This window comes from Antechinus flavipes, chromosome 6, assembly GCF_016432865.1.
Source record: "Antechinus flavipes isolate AdamAnt ecotype Samford, QLD, Australia chromosome 6, AdamAnt_v2, whole genome shotgun sequence".
In the NCBI taxonomy this organism is placed as follows: domain Eukaryota; kingdom Metazoa; phylum Chordata; class Mammalia; order Dasyuromorphia; family Dasyuridae; genus Antechinus; species Antechinus flavipes.
The window spans coordinates 230,605,121-230,623,639 of NC_067403.1; the positions used below are offsets into that span (position 1 = coordinate 230,605,121).

An 18,519-nucleotide genomic window follows, 5' to 3' on the forward strand; every position below is an offset into this window, starting at 1 on the left:
TTGGGTTCATTGGGCCCATTCAACTTGTTGAGAAGAAGTTGGGATAGTCTTGAAAGTTACCTAACTTAGCTGGGTTAACATTTATTGTCACAGAACTTCAGATCGCTAAAGTGGGAATCAGAATTTGAAGAGTTTGAAAGAGTTCTCAAAAACTAATCCAAAAATCTCATTTATTGCTGAAGATACTGAGGCACAGAAGTTTAAGAGACATGCCCTATATCACAGATTTAGGCTGTGGTAATGCTTGCATTTGAACACAAGACCTTTATTGCTGCTTTTTTATGTTGTTTGCCTAATTAGATTGTGGGGAGGCTGGCTCAAAATAACTTCTCTAAATCGCCCAGTAACTTAAAGCATGGATGGGGAGAACTGCAAATTCTTAGCCTATGGAGCAAGAAATCATATGGAAAATCGGTGATATGATGAAAAGTGACCTGATCCTGGTTCTGGGACCCAAGCTTGAAATGCACGCTTTTTTCCCCTCTGCCTTTTGCAAAGACCTTGAATCAGCCACAATTTTTTGCCTTCAATTTCATCTGTAAGTCAGCAAGATTGGAATGGATTGTTTTCCAATCACAAAATTATGGACTCTATTTTTTAAAAAAATTAGCCCCTTATAAATGCTACCCTGGGGTGACAAACATGGGGTGTTCACTTATTGATCATTATAAAAAGAAAATAAACTCATTGAGGGCAGGAATTGTTTTTCTTCTTCCTCCCTCTCTTCTTTCCTTCCCTCCTTTTCCCTCTTCCCTTCTCCCTTCCCCACCTCTGTCTGTCTCAGTCTGTCTCTCTGTCTCTGTCTGTTTCTCCCTCTATCTGTCTCTATTTCTGTCTCTTTCTGTGTCTGTTTCTGTCTGTTTTTCTCTTTTCCTTTCTTTTTTAATCTTTCTATCCTCACTCTCTAGCCCCACGCCTGACACATAGTAGACTCTTAATACTCAGTTGTTAGAGTAAACAGAATTCTTAAGCATTCAGTTTCAGATTGACCCACAGGCACATACACACACCCAAATGATATTTAAGACCCCCCCCCCCTTCTTATAATCAGGACACTGTTTTGGGAAATTACAGTGACACAAACAAGAGCTGAAAGGGTGACTAGCATCAGCGTTAAACAAGACAACCGCCTTTGCCCTTTTGCAAATGTCACCCTGGCCAGTCATTATTTGGGGGGAGCTTCTCATCAAAGGGTAAGTCTGATGTGTAAGCAGATAGCATTTTTTGGAAGGTTTCCTGCTTAACTACAGGGTGGCTAGAGCACTGAAATAAAGCAGACCAGTGAATTCTGCAGCCAGCTGCATGAGGTTCTTAACACCTGGAGCTGCAGAAAAGAAACTGGTTCTTGTTGTTTTTTTCAAATAACACTTTGGGTTCTATTTCGCCTCGTTCCCCCTTGGGTTGCTTTGCTTTCAGTTGTTGCAAACTCCATTAACTCTTTGAGTCCTGGACGCGCTGTGCCGGGAAGCACAGTCTATAAAGGAAAACTGCCACCCTGGAAGAGTTGCTCGGAAACTCGGCTGCATTGTGGTCCAGAAACTTTTCTCTGGGCTGAGGCGCCCTTTCCAGGACACGAGCAGACTTTGCGAAGTCTCCCATCGACCCCGGTGGGCTGTTTGTTTACGAGCCCACCGGCTGCTCAGGGTAATACCGACGGATTTCTGACGTTCGGCTGGGGGGGGGGGGGGTGGCAGGGGAAGGGGCGGGGCCCTGCGCCCAGACCGGAGGGCCCCGGAGCCCTCCTCCAGGTTTCTTAGACCTACTGGGTGTCCGTCCCTGCCCGGGACAGTCCACTCCCCCAATGCCCAGGGCTCGGTTCCCGTGCATGACCTCGCTTCCTCTGGATGTGCGATCTGATTGGCTTGGCTTGGGATCCCCCTGGCAGGCAGCGCTAGAGAGGCCCCAGGTTTGGGGGGAGGAGGGGTGTCTCACGCCAGAGAAATGCAGCCCCGGAGCTCGCTTGACCTGCTACATCCTCCCGGGCTTTTCAAGTCAAAGAACTCCGACTTCCTGAAATTGTTGCTCTGGATGTAAGCGCTGCCTCCTTGAGGAGCTTTGGCTTGGGGGGCGGGGGTGGAGCGGGGCGGGAGGGGGGGCGGGATGGAGAGACGCTTCAGCCGTGCACACCCCAGAAAAGGGTGAGCGGGAGGCTGCGCGGAGCCCCGCGATGCCGGAGGCGTGCCTGCCGCGCCCGGGAGCCTGCTTTCTCTCAGGGGGACGGGAGGCGGTCCCGGGCTGGCCCCCGGCCGGTGGTCCCATGGGTGTGATGTGAGCGCGGGCCGGCCGGGCTGGGCAGGGCAGGGCAGGGCAGCCGATCGCTGCCGGGGGACCCCGCACACTTGTCCGCCCGCTTCCGTGGCTGCTGGAGAGCCCAGGAGCAGGGCTCGCTTTCTCCTCGAGGCCCCACGCAAGGACCCAGGTGGCCCAGAGACCCGGTGAGTGGGAGCCGCCCCCCACGTTTGGGACTGGGAGGGAGGGGGCGGGCCGAGAGCGAGCGAGGTCCCAGGACAAAGCCAGCTCTGCCCCGGGACGCCGGCTCCAGCCGGCTCGAGGACGAGAGTAACCCCCACCCCCCGGGGCATCTGCGCCCTGGAGGGGCTCTCATTCTCGCTTCGGGGAGCACCCCGGGGCCGCCCGAGGGACAAAACCCATTAGCAGCTTTCCCGGGTGGGAGCGATTGAGGCAGGGCTCGCACGCCGCCCGGCTGTTTGTGCGCGAGTGTTTTTGTGGTGCTCTGTTTGAGAAGCGGATCTGAAAGGAGAGGCGTGGGAGGGGGAGCCAGCGGCTTTCCGGGGCGACCCTTCCCCAGACTCTGGGTCTTCCAGCCTCCCCTCCCTTAGCTCGCACTTGCGGGGTACCGCGAACCCCCGAGGGGGCTGGGTCCCCTCCGTGCCTCCAGACACTTCTCCGAGTGGGCTCCCTTAGATTGGAAATCATTTTTTCTCTGTTAAGACCCCTGGGTGTTCGGGTCCGACGTGGATTTAGAAGCCACATCCTCCGAGTCCAGATGCACTTTCCATTATGAGCGCCTCTCTGGGCTCTGATTGGAGACTGTGGTTCCCCTTCGCGGGTCCCGTCTCTATTGTTTATGTGTCTGCGTGCAGAGTGGGCTCGAGGGGAAGGACCTGTGCGGGATTCCATCCAACTGGGTCCGGGAGAGGGACGTTAGAAAAACCGGGCTAATAATTGGGGGTCCCGCCTCCCAGTCATATGACATCTCCTCCCTCTCCGAGCTCCTTTTGTGTTTGTCAGCAACAAGTAGGGAGTATTTATAGAAGGCTCTGCAATCCTGTGGTGCAGCAAGGTTTCAATTACCCCCATTTGCCCATATGACTAAATGCAAGCTCTCTGTGCTGTCTGCTGGGGGGGGGGGGCTCTTCGAAGGGGCCCACGCCTGAAGCTGGCACTTCTGACCAAGTGGGTGACGCGTCTGGCACAAGGGGACGGTTGGACCAGGGAAAGCCAGAGAGATAGAAGGGGACTCAGGGACTCCATCAATCCCTCCCCTTCCTCGAGGAAAACTCAGGTCCAGAAAAAGAAAATAGCTTAATTAAGTTTATACAAATTACAACCTAGAGAACTATTGGCATTCCCAAGCATGAGTTCCAAGAGCTAGAGCGAGGGCTAGGTCATCTAGGTTATTAAGCCTCCCTTTTATACAAGAAGAACCAGAATCCAGAGCAGGGCAGGATTTTCCTTTGGAAGGCCGTCAGGATTTCTAATCAAGTCCTTTGATAGCAAAAGCACTTTACATCAAGCTGCTTCAAGTTATTCCTTCCTCAATTAGTCGGAAGAATCCGGCCAGATTTAAGTCAGGCAAACCTGCAGTGCCCAATTTGTATTTGGAAGAAAATAAACAGAATTTTTGTGGGCCCTGGGAAAGGGCCAGCAAAGCAGGTTAAAGGCCCTGAATGATGGGGCCTGGGTCATTCATCGCTTTAACACAATGACTGCTGTAATAACATTTGTTTCATTGAGTTGTTTAAATTCTCTGGCCTCCCCAGGAGAGCCCTCACTTAGCAAGCCTGAGAAGCATGGGTTGGGTTGACCCGGCAGTGGCAATCCTAACCACAGCTTGGGGCAGGAATGGCATTTCTTTCCCCCAGATGCTGCTACATTTCACACACTACTGTAGGGAGCTGGTAAATTCCTCTCCTGGCTCAAAGGAGGCCCATTTTCACTAAACAAAGCAATAGGTCAGGGCAGGAGGCAGGGACAGCCCAACTTAGAAGTTTCTGAGAAGCTCCAATTACCCTCCAGTTAAAATTAGCTGGCTAGAGGGAAGGAGGTTCCCTTCTCCTTCCTCTCTCCCCAGACTCCTTCTGTGGTGTGTGCATGAGAAAAACTCACCTTGTCTGGACCTTTGTTAATTGGTGCCTTCTGGTTTTGATTTTTGTCCTTCTGTATTTCTTAAACTAGGTGGCCCAGTGGATAGAGCACTGGCCTGGGAATCCTCCAAATCCGACCTCAGTCACTTAGTAGCTGTGTAACACTGGGCAAGTCAGCTTAACCCATTTGTTTCGATTCCTCATCTGAAAAATGAGCTGGAGAAGGAAATGGTAAACCATTCCTTTATCTTAGGCAAGAAAACCCCAAATGAGGTCATGAAGAGTTGGACACGACTGGCCAACATTTCTTAAACTGCCTGAGAATTTGGCCTTGGAGCTGGAGATGCAGCTAGCCAAGATCTGGCCAGTCATTATAGAGTAGAGCCAGGCAGAGAGCTGGAGCCAGAACCATAACATTTTCCTCATTTCCTTCTTCTTTACAGGAGATGCAAAATTGAAATAATCCGCTCACGGGCACATGTAATGGAGGAGCCAAAATTGGGGGCCTGGCTCTTTGACGTGAACTAATTAATTGTAATATTTCAGCATCCCCTTGGAAGGCTGTGACCATCGGTGACCTAAAAATACATTGTATTGCGTTTCTGTTTTTATCCACTTTCTTTTTAGATTTCTACTTCTTTCACTTACAAGATTAGGACATGAGCAAGTCATGACAGCTCAGAGATTGAACATCCTGGTCAGGAAAATAGGGAAGATCACATGTAATTTTTTGGTATATATAATAGAATAATATAGTTGGTATATATAATACAATAGTGTCTTGCTAAGGCCAGACAGGATGAGAACCATTCCTGGGCCAGGTGACAACCCTCAAAGGTTGCCAAGGGATGAGGTGGGCTTATATTAAGGAAGCAGCTGGCTCGCAAAGCTACTGGAGTCGTTGAGAAGAGCTGAGTTTGAAAACTCATTGTTTGATCCTGGTCGAATCACTTAATCTGTGTTTGCATTGGTTTTCCTATCATAGCATCTATCTCAGAGGATTACCATGAGGAATGATAAAGCACTCTGTAAACCTTAAACCCTCTATAAATGCTACCCATTATTATTATCAGTGAAAGAGCCAGTGTCCTCCCCATTATGCCATACTTCCACCCAATGAATATCTCTGAGAATCAGCTTCATCATCTGGAAGTTTGGGATAGTCTCCTTACCTACTTCACAGGGTTGACTTGAGGAAAACATTAGTAAATCGTCAAAATGATGTAGAAAAGTCGCGTCATTATGGTTACATTTCTCCTGCAGCTTAATCTATGACCGATGAGCCAGAAGGAACTTTAGAAATCATTTAGCTAAGTCTCCTTATTGTACAGATGAGGAAACTGAGACCCCCAGGGGTCAATGATTGGCCACTGTCACCCCCATCTGCTTTGCCAATCCTGCATTTTTCTGTTTCATACAACATCTGTTTATCCAAGAGATCAGAGACCTTCCTCTGATTGTTTTAATATTTCAAGGGCAACCATGCAGTGATCAGATTTTCACAGGCTCTTGAGTTGAAATAGTTCTTGGCAATCAGCTAATTGAACCCATACCTTCCAAAGAGTCCCCCTCATGGCACACTGGAACAAGGGATGTAAGTATTTGTAACTTATCAATACAAATTCTTTTTTAAATTGATCATAAGCTCATTGATTTATAGCTAGCAAGGATCTTGGGGTTTGCTTTTCTACATGTTCACTGCTCTTAGCTCTGCCCTCCGAGGCTTAGCAAAGAAATGAAAAATCTCTTCTATGTAGTGATGCTTCCAAAACTTGAAGAGTCCTGTCACTTTCTCTTAAATCCCTCACTTTTTTCTCCAGCCCCAATGACATGCCCTGGAGGCCCTGCTCTAGACACTCCCAGGGGTTCTCAAACTTTTTAAATAGGGGGCCAGTTCACTGTCCCTCAGACGGTTGAAGGGCCGGACTATAGTAAAAACAAAAACTTTTTTTTGTGGCCTTTAAATAAAGAAACTTCATAACCCTGGGTGAGGGGGATAAACGTCCTCAGCTGCTGCATCTGGCCCACTTGAGGACTTGAGGGATAGTTTGAGGACCCCTGCATAGCCCTTCCTAAAAGGTGATAACTCTCCCTAACTCTATGGGAACAAATTTATAATTCATTACATGGGGTCTCCTTTCTTGCTCCTTTGTTTTAAAAGATATTCTGGTCACAGAGACTATTCTATTCCAGCATAAGTGGCTCTCCTTAAATTATCTTCACACTGGGCTGACAAATGCCGTTTGAAAATAATATTGACGAGCCAAAGTGAGAAGGTCTTGGGTATTGGTTCTGCCTCTTTGCAAATGCTTGTGTAAGATTTAGCAAAGAACTGGTGTTCTGTATGCCTGTCTTTGGAAGATCTAATCAGATTGAGAAGTTTGTGGATTTCTGGAACGACTTTTTCAAATCTGTATGTGTTTCCATTTGTTTTTATGGTCTAGGAAAATCCCATACTGTCCTGAGAACTTTTTTGGTATTTTTATTGTATTTTTTTTCTCCCTAAGAAAAAGAACCTACTGTGGAGCATCTTCTGATAACTTTTCTCTGATGGAACCTGCTGAAAAAAAGTTTGGGATAGTAGAAATAAAGTGTGCAGGATTTGATGTCAGGAAACTGAATTTAAAGGGGCAAAGGATTAGAGCTAAAAGGGACTTGAAAGGCCATGAAAAACTAACCTGCTCTTTTTCCATAAAAGGAAACTGACATTTAAAGACATTGAGTGAGTGGCTCATGGTCACACAGTTAGAAAGTATGTCTTGGAGGCAGATCCTTTCAAGCCAGGTCCAACATTCTAGCCCCATTCTGCCAGGGATATTTTTCCTTTAATTTATTCTATTTTTAGAAAATAATATTTTATTTTTTTCCCAATTACACATAATAATAATTTTTGATGTTTTTAAAAATGTTGACTTCTAAATTCTTTCCCTTCCTCTCTCCCTTCCCCCTTCCCTGAGATAGTAAGCAATTTGATATAGTTTATACATGTGTAGTCATGCAAAACGTATTTTCATATTAGTCATGTTGTGAAAGAAAACACAGACCAAAAGAAAATAAAGTGAAAAATAATATGTTCTAATCTACGTTCAGACTTTATCTGGAGGCAGATAGTATTTTTTATCATGGGTCTTTGAAATTGTCTTGAATCATATTGCCAAGAAGAGCTAAGTCTATCTATCATGGTTGATCATTGTATAAGATTGCTGTTACTGTGTATAATGTTGGTTCCACTCAATTCACTCTGTATCAATTCATGTAAGTTTTTACAGGTTTTTCTGAAACTGACTTGTTTGTCATTTCTTTTTTTTTTCCTTTAGTTTCTTTTTTATTATTTTTTTATTATTGCTTTTTATTTACAAGATATATGCATGGGTAATTTTTCAGCATTGACAATTGCCAAACCTTTTGTTCCAATTTTTCCCCTCCTTTCCCCACCCCCTCCCCCAGATGTCAGGTAGACCAATACATGTTAAATACGTTAAAGTATATGTTAAATACAGCATATGTATGTATACATGTCCATACAGTTATTTTGCTGCACAAGAAGAATTGGACTTTAAAATAGTGACAATTAGCCTGTGAAGGAAATCAAAAATGCAGGCGGACAAAAATAGAGGGATTGGGAATTCTATGTAGTGGTTTATAGTCATCTCCCAGAATTCTTTCCCTGGGTGTAGCTGGTTCAATTCATTACTGCTCTATTGGAGCTGATTTGTTCATCTCATTGTTGAAGAGGGCCATGTCCATCAGAATTGATCCTCATATAGTATTGTTGTTGAAGTATATAATGATCTTCTGGTCCTGCTCACTTCACTCAGCACCAGTTCATGTAAGTCTCTCCAGGCCTTTCTGAAATCATCTTGTTGATAATTTCTTACAGAACAATAATATTCCATAACATTCATATTTCTTGTCATTTCTTATTGTATTCCATTACAATTCTGTAACATGACTTGTTCCACTCTTGCCCCATTGATGAGTCTTGCCTTAACTCCCAGTTCTTTGCCATCACAAAAAGAGTCAGTATAAATACTTTTATAATACTTTATAAAAAGTATTAAAGACCAAACAGGTCTTCCCTCCCCCCCACTTTTAAAAAAATTTCTGTGTGGTGTTAGGTCAAAGGGTATATACAGTTTTATAGCCCGTTTTGGGTGTAGTTCCAGATTGTTCTCTAGAATGTATACCAGGGCTTCTTAACTTTTTTTGTATATCATGGATTTAATTAACAGTTTGGATAAAGCCCAGAGATCCCTTCTCAAAAAGTTTTTAAATGCATAACATACATGGAATTACAAAGAAAACTAATAATATTAAATTAATTAAATTAATACTATTAAAAAGGATCCCAGATTAATAACTTTAGCCCTATAATCAATTTTGCTAGCTAGAAGATTTTATCAAGTCTTCCAGTCTAGCTTTCCTCTTGAAGGGGAGGAGGGAGTAGCACAGGCTATGGGGACTTCATTTGTACCAGTATGTTGCCTAGCACTGAGTTAGGTATGTTCTTAATAAAAACTGATGTTGGTTGATTTGAGGGGCCATTGGAAAGGTGAAAATCTCCCTCTCCGGGACATTTTGCTACTGGAATTTTCATTCTTTTCCCAGTCTCTCTAGGCAACCTTTTTAAAAAGGTAAATATGACCTTCCTTGCAGGCTGCATCTTAGGCTATCTTTAAGCTGTTGACAACTCAGTGTGAATTAATTCATTTATTTCCAAAGTCTAAAGACTGGGGTAATGGGAATCTGAAGAAAAATTGGGGTAGGGCAAGGAATAATTTTGATAGTAAGGTTCATAGGAACATGAGTTTAGAACTGAAGGGGACTTGGATTTATTTGCAGAGATAATAGTGAAGGAAATTTTGGGGAATGTTTTCAGATTTTAAGAAAAAAGTACATTTTTATTGAGGCCATGTAAAAGGACTAACCTTTGTCAAGCCATATTTATCATATTTAAATTAATATATATATGTATGTATATATATATATCTTGATACATATATATATATCTTGATATATAGATTAATATATATATCAAAGAGTAGCAGCTCACCTTTATAAGTCTCATAGACAGAAAGAAAGTACATTTTTATTGAGGCCATGTAAAAGGATTTACCTTTGTCAAGCCATATTTACCTTTTAATTTTTCTAAAAAGTATCTTGATAGGAAAAGTAGTAAGCTTATATTGATATCATTGATTCATAGACTGGGAGAAAATGCATTTTTATTGAAGCTGTGTAAAAAAACCTACCTTTGTCAAACCATATTTATCCTCTTTTCATTTAAAAAAAACATATTTTTAGGAAGCAGCAGCTCAGTTTTATATATACTTGATATCATTAACTTATAGACTTGGAAAAAGTACACTTTTATTGAGGCCATGTAAAAGGACCTACCTTTTTCCAAACCATATTTATCCTCTTGATTTTTTTTTTAATATCTTGATAGGAAAAATAGCAGTTCACATTTATATATACTTGATATCATTGGCTCATAGACCAGGAGAAAGTACATTTTTACTGAGGCCATGTAAAAGAACTAAACTTTTTCAACCCATATTTATCATCTTTTAATTTAAAAAAAAATATCTTGAGAGGAAAAATAGCAGTTCACATTTACATATACTTGATATCATTGGCTCATAGACTGGGGAAAGTACATTTTCATTGAGACCATGTTAAAGGACCTACCTTTGTCAAACCATATTTATCGTGCTTTAATTTTTTTTTTTTGGCTGAGGCAATTGGGGTTAAGTGACTTGCTCAGGGTCACACAGCTAGGAAGTGTTAAGTGCCTGAGGTCACATTTGAACTCAGGTCCTCCTGATTTCAGGATTGAAGCTCTATCCACTGTGCCACCTAGCTGACCCTTAATTTTTAAAAAATATCTTGATAAGAAAAATAGTAGCAGCTCACATTTATATATATATTTAATATCATTGGCTCATAGACCAGAATCAGAAGAAAACTTAGAAATCAACAAGTATAATTCTTTTTTTTTTTTAAACAGATGAGGAAACTGAGGTTTGAAGAACCTAGAGATGCTATATGCAGGTTGGTTTGATTGAGTCTTGGACTTTAGAGATGAAAGACCTCATTGTTTAGTATAGGGAGTAGAGTTGGATCCCTTACTCAGGAGTTGCCAGAAAACCAGGTCTTCCTTAACTTCAGATCTATCATTCTGTCCTCAGCTTTCCATATGAAGATGAATTTCTGTATTTCCAAATTTCTTTGAGGTGGAGGTTGGGGAAAATGTATTTTCTAAGAGTCAATAACTGATGGTTTTAAAAAGAACATTTCTTTTCCATAAATTCTTCAGCATGATAAAGAGTACTTAATTTGGATACAAAATAGCTCTGGGTTCAAATTCTGTCTCCGATGCTTCTTAAGTGATGTGATCATGGGTGACTCTCCTATCCTCACTGAGTCTCAGCTTCCTCATCTGTAAAATCAAGACATCTATAGTGTCTGTCTTCAAAGGATTGTTGTGAAGATCAAGAGGATGTACTGTGTATGGGAGACACCATCTCTATGGATGGGGAGGAGAGGGGCTGAAGGGAAGAATCCACAGAAAGGGGAGGTGGGAAGGTAGCAAATGTTTATTCAAATTGACCCAGTCAGGCTCGGTTGGGTTGACATTGCCTTTGGAAGTCCACTCCAATATTTCACAAACTCATTTTCAGCAGAGTCTCAGAGACTGAAAGACCTTCTACCAGAAATGTGAGAGAAGTCAAGCATTGGGAAGGACACTGGATTTGGAGTCAGAGGATTGGGTTTGAATTCTGGCTCAGCCACTAGCTGTGTGGACTAGTTATTTCACATCCCAAAATAGTAGTTTCTTCATTTCTTGGTTGAATGTACCCTTTATTTCTAAACCTGTATTCCTAAGACCTGGGAGAGAGAAAAAAGAACAAAAATGGGGTTTAACAGAATTTTAAAATGCATTTGTCTGGGGCTGTAGGCAAGGTTAAGGATTGTGGCTCTCCTTAGCAAGCACTGTGACAGTACACACTTATTGGGCATTTTAAGGCTCCCTAAGAATTATTCTTCTAATAGCATTTTGTGATAGAGACAGTGTAAGTATAATACAGGGCAGGTGACCAGGAGGAGTTAGGTCAGGGAACTGTGTAAAGAGTATCCAGATCAGGTTCTAATTTGAAGATTGTACACACCTCTATTGACACCATCTTGGGGATCTTGGGGATTATTTTGTGAAGAGTATCTGGGCCCTGAGGCAGCCCACAAACTCTTTCAGAATCTCTTTGTCTCTCCTCTGTGTGTGTGTGTGTGTGTGTGTGTGTGTGTGTGTGTGTATCTCGCTGTCTCTCTCCTTGTCTCTCTGTCTCTCTCCTTGTCTGTCTCTCCCTCTCTGTATCTCTCTGTATCTTTTTCACTCTCTCTGTCTCTGTCTGTCTCTCTCTCACTCTCTCTGTACACACACACACAGAGACACAATATAAAGATGATAGATAGAGAGATATCCAAAAGAGGGGAAAGCTCTGGAATTAAGAGGGTTAAGGAAGACTTTCTGTAGACGGTGGGACTTTAGTTGGGATACAAAGTAGCTGGGTGGTGCAGTGGATAGAGCCCCAGGCTTGGAATCAGGAAAACTCCTTTTCCTCAGGTTTGGCCCCAGACTCTTATTGGTCACGTGACTTAAGTCACTTCACCCCTATTTGCTTTGAAATGGCCAGCCACCCCAGTATCTTTGCCAAAAAGACCCCAAATGGGGGCTGAAATGCATGAGCAATAGGAACAACCTAGGGCACTTGTGCAGTCCACAGAGAAGATGCACTTTAGGCCCTGTGAACTCGGGTTGCTCTTTCTTTATGGCTGGACGATTGATGTTTGAGTGAGACTTGGCTGGTGGCTCTGGACCACACCCTGGATGGGCCTTTGAAAGGAGGAGGGAGAGACTCGGGTGAGAAGTGGGCCCGAGGTGGAGAGAGGTCACTCAGAGCTGACTGCCCTCCCCAGCACGGGGGGACAGCTCAGGGCTGGTGTCTGCGGTCTTCCCAGATGAAGGGCTGGGGGGGGAACAACCATATCCTGCCCTCGGGACCCAGTCCTGCTCTCTGATCTCTGTTCTGAGGGCCAAGTCCAGGGTGTGGCTCTGATTCCCACTAGCCTTGACTTAATCTGTCTGTCTTTTCCAAATACCCTGACTCATTCTTCATTGCCTTCCACCCCCATCCCTTTGGCTTTTTCCTCTCTTTCTTTTTTTAATTCAATTTTTATTTTATTTTCTTACCAAATTTTCACTTTCCCACATCCCCTCCTCCACTCACCGAGAATGCAGGGTAAACAAAACCAGTTATAATTATATACAATCAAGTGAAATTCCTTACATTATCCATGTTCAAAACAAACCCAAACGAAAAACCCTCTTTTAATCTACACTCTGAGTCCATCATCCCTCTATCAGGAAGTCTGTAGCATGAGCCATCTTCTGGAATTGTAGCTGGTAATTGTTGTTGAAAAAAGTTATAAAGTCTTCCAGAGTTCTTTGTTTTTATGGTATTATTGTTATTATATAAATTGTTCTCTTGGTTCTGTTCACTTCACTTGGAATTATTTCATACAAGTCTTTCCAGATTTCTCTGAAACCATTTCTTTCATTGCTTTAAAAAATCCATTTGTTTCTTTGTTTGTTAGTTGTTAGCACACATTGCTTTATAAATTAGATTGGGAGAGAAAAATCAGAGGAAAAGGGAAGAACCATGGGAGAGATTAAAAAAGCAGAAAAAAGAAGTGAACATAGCATGTGTTGATTTACACTTAGTCTCCTTCGCTCTTTTTCTGGATGCAGATGGCATTTTCTGTCCAAAATCTATTTCATACAAGCCTTTCCAGGTTTCTCTGAAACCATTCCTTTTATTGCTTCTTTCAAAAAACCCATTTATTTATTTATTTTAACACACATTGCTTTATGAATCATATTGGGGGAGAAAAATCAGAGCAAAAGGGAAAACAAAAAACAAAAAAAAAGAAGTGAACATAGTATGTGTTGATTTATACATACTTAGTTCTTTTTCTGGATGCAGATGGTATTTTCTGTCCAAAATCTATTGGGATTGCTTTAGATCACTGAACCACTGAGAAGAACCAAGCTTTTCATAGTGGATCATTGCTTTTCATTGCTTCTTATAACACAATCATATTTCATCACATTTGTAGACCATAATTTGTCCAGCCATCCCCTCCGTTTCTAATAATTTACCACTACAAAAAGAGCTACTATAAACATTTTTGTACATTTGTGTTCTTCCCCCCACCTCCCTTTTAAAAAAAATCTTTAGGGCATTAGACCTAGCTGTGGTATCTTTGTTTCAAAGGGTATTCATAGTTTAATAGCTTTTGGGACATGATTCCAAACTGTCTTCTAAAACTGCTGAATCAGTTCACAGTTCCACCAAAAAATACATTAATATATAGCCCCTAACCTTCCAAAATTTGTCATTTTCCATTTTTGTCACTTTTTGTCAGTCTGATGGGCATGTGAAATGAGACCTCAGGGCTGCCTTAATTTTCATTGCTTTAATTATTCATGGTTTAGAGCATTATTCCTGTGTCTGTTAAAAGCTGGGATTTTTTCCTCAAAAAACCGCTTTTTTTTTTTTTTCATCTTCTGAACATCTATTAAATGATGGTCTTCCATTCCCAGATTGATTTCTTTTTTTTTTTTTAAACTAAGTTAAAAAAGGCCATTCTTTGTCTCATTTCTTCCCTATCTAGCCTTAATCACTGAATGGGTGATTGCCCAAATTGATACCTCTTAAAAGGACCTTTTCTTTAAAAAGCTTTCTTTAGGCAGTTTTTTTGGGACCAAACTGGATATATCCAATCCCTCTCCTCCTCTTGATGGTCCTTCTCACCACATCCAGGGCCATCTCCAGTTGTCCTGATCTGGCCACTGGATCCTCATGGCTCTGAAAGAGAAAATGAGGCAAGTGACCTTGTATAGCCCCCTCTCATTGAAATCCAATTCACTTGCATATCATGGTATCACCTCTCTGATGCCATGGTTCTCTGAGAAAGAAGGACAAACAACATCAATAATTGGGGAGTAATTCATGCATTCATTCATGCATTTGTTCATTCTCATTATGTAGTCAGTGAATCAAGGAGAAGAGACTTTTTATGTACCGTCAAGGAGATATGACCCCAGTCTTTGTGTGGAGATATCCAAACTATACATGAGGAAGATTAGCTTGAAGAGTCAGAACAAAGCTTCATCCACTGCCCTTATTCTTGACCAGTCTACTTCTCACAGTTCCTATAGATAATGAATATCCCCATTAAGTACATATTGTGTGCCAGGCCCTGTCTAACTGCAGGGGATAAAAAAAAAAAATAAAGCAAAAACAATCTCTGCCTTCAATGAGATTATATTCAAGCATGCAAACAATTACGTAAACACAGGATGTATATAGGGGAAATTGGAAAATTGGTTTTGGAAGAGATCTGAAAGGCTATTTAGTCCAGTATCCTCATTTTACAGATAAGGTCACTGAGGTCCAGAGAAAAGTAACTTGCTTAGGATTGCACAGAACATAGTAGAAGGATCCAGTTCCTCTGGCTCAGATCTAGAGCTCTTTTCACTATACCACTTTCTATAGAAGGTAGGTATCTCTGGCATTAAAAAGGTAGGCATTTATCCTTTAAAACTTGCTGTTCCCTGCATTATGTTGGGCCCCAGGCAGCTGCCCTACCTTGCTGACCCCTAATTCCATCTTTGGAAGGAAGTGATTACGGGGAGTCATGGACTGACTGACATTATTTGGTCCGTAGCATGGTGCTTTGGGTATCTCATAAATAGATGACCTAACAAATGTTTGTACAATTCATGTGAATTCTGAACATTCCTGGCAGTGACTTAGTGCGTGGCACATGGAAATACTTAATAAATACTTGTTGACATTTGTTGGAAGAATGTGACAGAGGAGGGGCCCTCAAGGTACTAGGAAATGAGAGAAACACTGGTTCTGTGAAGGGCCGTGAGCCCAAATCATCTGAGGATGGACCGAAGGAATTAAGGAGAGTTAGCTTAGAGAAAGCTGTAGTTGTGCTCCTGGTTTGAAGGACCATCAAAAGGAGGAGGGGGATTGGATATGTCCAGTTTGGTCCCATAAAAACCGCCTAAAAAGTCAGTACTATTCAGAAGAAGAATGGGTTTCCCTTCCTATTAAGTGCACGAGCAAAGACTGGAAGATGAAACTCATTGGGGAGGTGTTGGACATGAGTTGGAGAACATGGTTGCCAAGGATGCTCTCAACTGCGATTCTGCAGGTCAAGAGAGTAGAAGTTTGGTCATCAGTGGCCCCGAGTGAGTCTTCTTGGCAAAAATACTGCTGTGGTTTGCCATTTACTTCTGGCTCATCTTATAGATAAGGAAACAGAAGTAAACAGGATGAAGTGACTTGCCTGAGATCACACAAACATCCAAGGCAGAATTTGAACTCTGGAAAGTGATCCTTCTGACTCGCTCTATTCACTGTACCAACTAGCTACGCCTAATTTCATTCAATTAAGTTTCATTTAATTTCAGATGTTTTTTTCATTTTTTCTAATTGTATTAAGTTTATTTTTAATACACATTGTTTTATGAATCATGTTAGGAAAGAAAAATCAGAGCAAAAGGGAAAAATCATGGGAGAAATAAAAAAAAAAAACGGGAAAAAAGTGAACATAGCAGATGTTGATTTACATTCAGTTCTCCTTAGATCTTTTTTTGGATGCAGATGGCTGCCCCTAATTTCAGTTCTCTAGGCCAGATAAATGAAGTTATCAATTCTGTACAACTTTTAAAATTATAATTTAACAGGGTCCTTTGAAAATATGAATCATTTACTCTTTTTCCCACTTCCTCTTTTTTCTCCTTTATCCTGATGGTTTGTAATAAATAAAGTTATCAATGCTGTACAACTTTTAAAATTATAATTTAAGAGGTCCTTTGAAAATATGAATTATTTCATCTTTTTTTCCGCTTCATCTTTTTTCTCCTTTATCCTGATGTTTTATGATATGTTGGGTTTCCAAATTTCATTTTAGGAGTTAGAGTAGAGAGTTTTGGTGCAGAAAATGTTGGTGATTAAATCAACAAAGTTCTGTATTTTTAGAAAAATATCACTGGTTTACTGTCTGTCATCATTGGGAGAGTTTCAATGATCAGTTGTTTGACTCCTGACTTGGTTTGTGTTTGTGTTTGTGCACGTGCATACTTTTAGCTCAGAAAAGTTTTGTTTTTCTGAGACTAGAAGGGAAGTAGAGAGTCCAGGAGTTAGAAAAGTCTCTGATGAAAATGTCTTGTAAGGGAAACAAGAGGCAAGATTGGCTAAAAGAAAATAGGGAATAATGTGAAATAAGGGTATTCCAGGCCAGAAGAATTTATATTTAAATGTGGAGGAAAGAGGAGGTTATTGAAACTTCGTGAGCCAGGGAATAATGTGGTCAGACCTGGGCTGTTGCCTCTTCCAGAGTGATGGGCCTTCAAGGTCCAGTGCTGGCTCTCTGACCGGGATTGTTGGCAGTATATGAAGACTGAACAGATACTACTCTTTTCTGAAGTTGTTCAATTATTTGCATTCTTATGAAATGAAAGAGACATGGATAGGAAGAGACTGGTTCATGACCAACTCAGTGAAGTTAGAATTGGAGAACTTAGTGCAGATCCCGGTTGAATTTTGAATGCCATCTTTGCCCTTTGTTATCTGAATGACTTGGGTCAGTTAATTTGTAGGGCCTCGGTCTCCTGATCTGAAAAATGAAGAGATTGGATTAAATGACCTCTAAATTTTCCCCTTTCAGCTCTAATTGTGACTCCAGTTTGTTAACTCTATAGTTTCCGAAAATGATATTGAATAAAATTGATCAATTGAAGAATTGGAGAGATGAGTGCTGAAGGCCTTAGGATCCTTCTACCTGAGGGTCATTTGAATAAACTAGGAATTAACTCTTTAATTTCAGAAAACTATATTGAACAAAGTTTATCGATTGGAGAATTGGAGAGATGAGTGCTGATGGCAAAGGGCCTTAGGATCCTTCTACCTGAGGGTCATTTGAATAAACTAGGAATTAACTCTTTAATTTCAGAAAACTATATTGAACAAAGTTTATCGATTGGAGAATTGGAGAGATGAGTGCTCATGGCAAAGGGCCTTGGGATCCTTCTACCTGAGGGTCATTTGAATAAACTAGGAATTAACTCTTTAATTTCAGAAAACTATATTGAATAGTTTATCAATTGGAGAATTGGAGAGATGAGTGCTGATGGCAAAGGGCCTTAGGATCCTTCCACCTGAGGGTCATTTGAAGAAACTAGGAATTAACTCTTTAATTTCAGAAAACTATATTGAATAGTTTATCAATTGGAGAATTGGAGTGATGAGTGCTTAGGATTCTTCTACCTGAGGGTCATTTGAATAAACTAGGAATGCTTTAACCTGGAGAAGAATAGATGAAGTCTAGTGAGGATATGATAGTTGTCTTCAAGTATTTCATTTTCTTATTCTGGAAATCTTGTAGCCTCTTAGTGGTTTCCATGTAACTCCTCTATTGGAATGGAAGCTTCTTGAGGCAGAGACTCATACATTTGCCTTTCTCTGTATCCCCATTACAAAGCTTGGCTTAATAAATGCTAATTGATTTGAAACTCCCTCCACCCCCAAAAAAACCCTAACCTAATTCTTGAAAGCAAGAATAAATGACTTCTGCTCTTCTTTCAAGATCTGACTATGAAGTGAACTATGTGTGTGTGTGTTAATCAAATTTGTATTTGAGTGGTAAGAATCTTTGGGATCTTAGCACCTCATTTATTTATTTTTTCATGTTAATCTTTTTAAAAAAATTAATACTATTTTATTTTTTAAATACATGCAAAAATGATTACCAACATTTACCTTTGCGAAATCTTGTGTTCCAAGATTTTTTTTTCTCTTTTTTCTCCATTTTTTTCTCTTTGCCCACTTCCCCAAGATAGCAAGCAATCCGATATAGATTTAACAGGTTAGCACCTCATTAAAAAAAATAGTAACCCACCCAGATCTAGATTTGGCTACTTCTGAACAGCTCCCAGATATGTAGCCCCATAGTTCAAACTGAGCTTCTTTCTTTCCCGATTCCCTCATGAATTTATCTGTGTTTCTGATTATTTTTAGTGTGACAGGCTAATGAATTAGCACCCTAGAAGAGC

General features: G+C 41.3%; 1 protein-coding gene across 2 annotated transcripts in view; it reads left to right on the plus strand.

Moving 5' to 3' along the window:
• The first annotated feature begins 1,694 nt into the window (after window positions 1-1,694).
• PRR5L (proline rich 5 like) overlaps window positions 1,695-18,519 on the plus strand; it is a 96,311-nt gene continuing 79,486 nt past the window's right edge. Inside the window, exon 1 of one of the 2 annotated variants that reach the window (XM_051964216.1) lies at window positions 1,695-2,030. The gene's annotated coding sequence lies outside the window, so the exon portion shown is untranslated. Of the gene's footprint in view, window positions 2,031-2,274; window positions 2,436-18,519 lie in introns of those variants that run through there. The other variant, XM_051964218.1, reaches the window with a different exon arrangement.